We start from the raw sequence: 2,468 nt of genomic DNA on the forward strand, positions 1-2,468 counted from the left end.
AAACCCCCCACAAAAAAAAAAAAAAAAAAATCAACAGCTTTAGAAAAAGTCCTGAGGCAAAAAAAAAAAAAAAAAAAAGAGGCACGTGGCACACATGGTTCAATGGGGCAGGAATCAGGGCAAGATCAAGAACAATCCACAAAAAAAAAAAAAAAAAAAAAAAAAAAAAAAAAAAAAAAAAAACAATCCACACCAGTTTCACTGTAAAAGATGGGTGGAAGGGATGTGGCCAGGGCATCACAAACATCTATGTCTTTCAGGAAGAGTCTCATATGTAGAGGACAGGGTACCACATTTGCCATTTCCTAGCTGCGTGAAGATTAGCAGACTTCTTTTCCCTCACAGCTATTTCCTTTCATCCATAAAGTAATTATAATGGTAAAGTTTTCTCCTAAATAATAAATTTAACATATGTGAGGTGATGGGCTGGTAGGTAGTGTGGTTGTTAAGGCACTGGACTCCCACATGGCTGACTGTGGCTTAAGTCCTAGAGCTGATGGCTTGATTCTCTCTCTGTCTCTCTCTGGAGAGTGCATGTGATCTAATACTCTATGGAATGCCACTCAGTTATAAAAAAACAAACAAACAAGATCCTGGCATTTTATAGAAAGTGAACAATTCTGTAAGATTTACTGCTAAGCAAAACAGAGTATAAAAGAGATATTGTATGCCCCCACTCAATATATACCAAATGCAAGCACTCTATTGAAGAAACTGAAAGGTTGGAAGGTATAAAAACAGGGAGAGCAATGGTGATGCTGGAGACAGTGTGGAAGGAAGGTGGAAAATGGGGAAGGGTGAGAAGGAGGGAATCAAGGGGAAGAAGAAAGAAGCGAAACATTTAAGGGACCCCAAAAAGAAAGAAATCTGTTGATTATAATGTGTATGGTAATATCTTTGAATGAACTAATATACAATGTGTTCATTATGGGAAAAATAATTTGGTATGCTGCAATGATACACAGTGATTGAATGTAAAATAGATTTTTAAAATAATGAAATGAAAAAAATTCTTAAAAATATGTGAGGTGCCTAGTTGAAGCAGAAAAATACATCAGGTTGTTATAGTATTGTTGATAAAATAATAAGTGTAGTATCTCATTCTCACTGATCTATAGTTTGGGTGCACATTTATTAAACTTGTCCTGATTTTAGTTAGTAGGTTTTGTTGATTCAGACACATGATAGTGGCCTTGGCTTGCTTTCTTTTTTGCTTCTTTCGCTGTACTTCCTAACAAATATTTATTGAGCACTAACTGTGCTTCAGGCTTTGTGTTTACCTTACCATATAATGACACTCTTGTTTCTCAGATTGTGTGTTGCTAGAAATATAGTTTGTACAGTTACTCCTCCTCGCTAACTTAATTACTCAAAATACTTCCAGCAAGTTCAGCTGATATATGCATATCATGAACACAAGTCTGACCCTAGGCATAAACCTCAGTGAGTAGAATGAACATACAACAAAGTACCACCCAGCTGGGACTATGTAGCTTACTTCAGTCCTCAAATATGCATCTTTTTAATAGTTTTAGTGATTTTTTTCCTCCTGAAATATTTTTTAAATTAATTTACATTAATCCCCTAATCATCATCACAGAATACAAAAAGTGGTTTTTCATCCAGAATATACTGCATAGTGGTTTAATCATCTATGTTATCAATAATTCTCTATTTCTAGTTTCATGTATGTGTGTGTGTGTGTGTGTGTGTGTGTGTGTGTGTGTATTTACACCTATGTCTGGCCCTCTGTCCTTTCCCATCCTCTTCTCACACTATCTCTGGTGTCTACAGTTGTCTTCCATTCCTTTTGCCTCCACATTTTATTGATTATATAATTTCTTAAATAATCTAACTACTTTCAATAGCAGGTTTATCTGGTAATTTCAAGAAAAGCAGTTTTGAATTGGTAAGGAAATTCACTTAAAACTTAAAGCCTGGAAACAAGTTACTATCCTGTTCAAATAGTAGGTACATAAAACTATTGACAGCTCAAGACAGGACAAAAACTCTTAAAACCAGACAACAGAGCCTAGAAGAAAAGCAGCAATCTTTTACTCAAAAGTCACAGAATGCTATTTCACCAGTTCAGTCTCATGTAATTAATCGATCTTCTCTTGTGGTTTGATCTTCCCAGTTGAATTCTGGGATATAATATTCAACTCCAGACTTGTCCCTATGATTAAGTTGGCCATTTTCTTAGTTTTTGAACTCTTATTTCTGTGTGACTACATTTAATTTTTCTGACATAGTACTCCCTTGAGAACTTCTTGGAAATCTGGTCTGGTGCTGGTAAATTCTTTCAGGAAGAATGCTCTTGTCTTTTCATCCCATAAGAAGGACAATCTTGCTGGGTACAGTATTCCCAGTTGTAATAGCTTTTCCCTTAGCACTTTGAATATATTTTCCCATTCTTTCCTTGCTCTCATGGTTTCTGATGAGAAGTCTGCTGTTAGTCTGATGGCATA

This window comes from Tupaia chinensis, unplaced genomic scaffold (genome assembly GCF_000334495.1).
Source record: "Tupaia chinensis unplaced genomic scaffold, TupChi_1.0 Scaffold146567_1, whole genome shotgun sequence".
Lineage (NCBI taxonomy): Eukaryota > Metazoa > Chordata > Mammalia > Scandentia > Tupaiidae > Tupaia > Tupaia belangeri.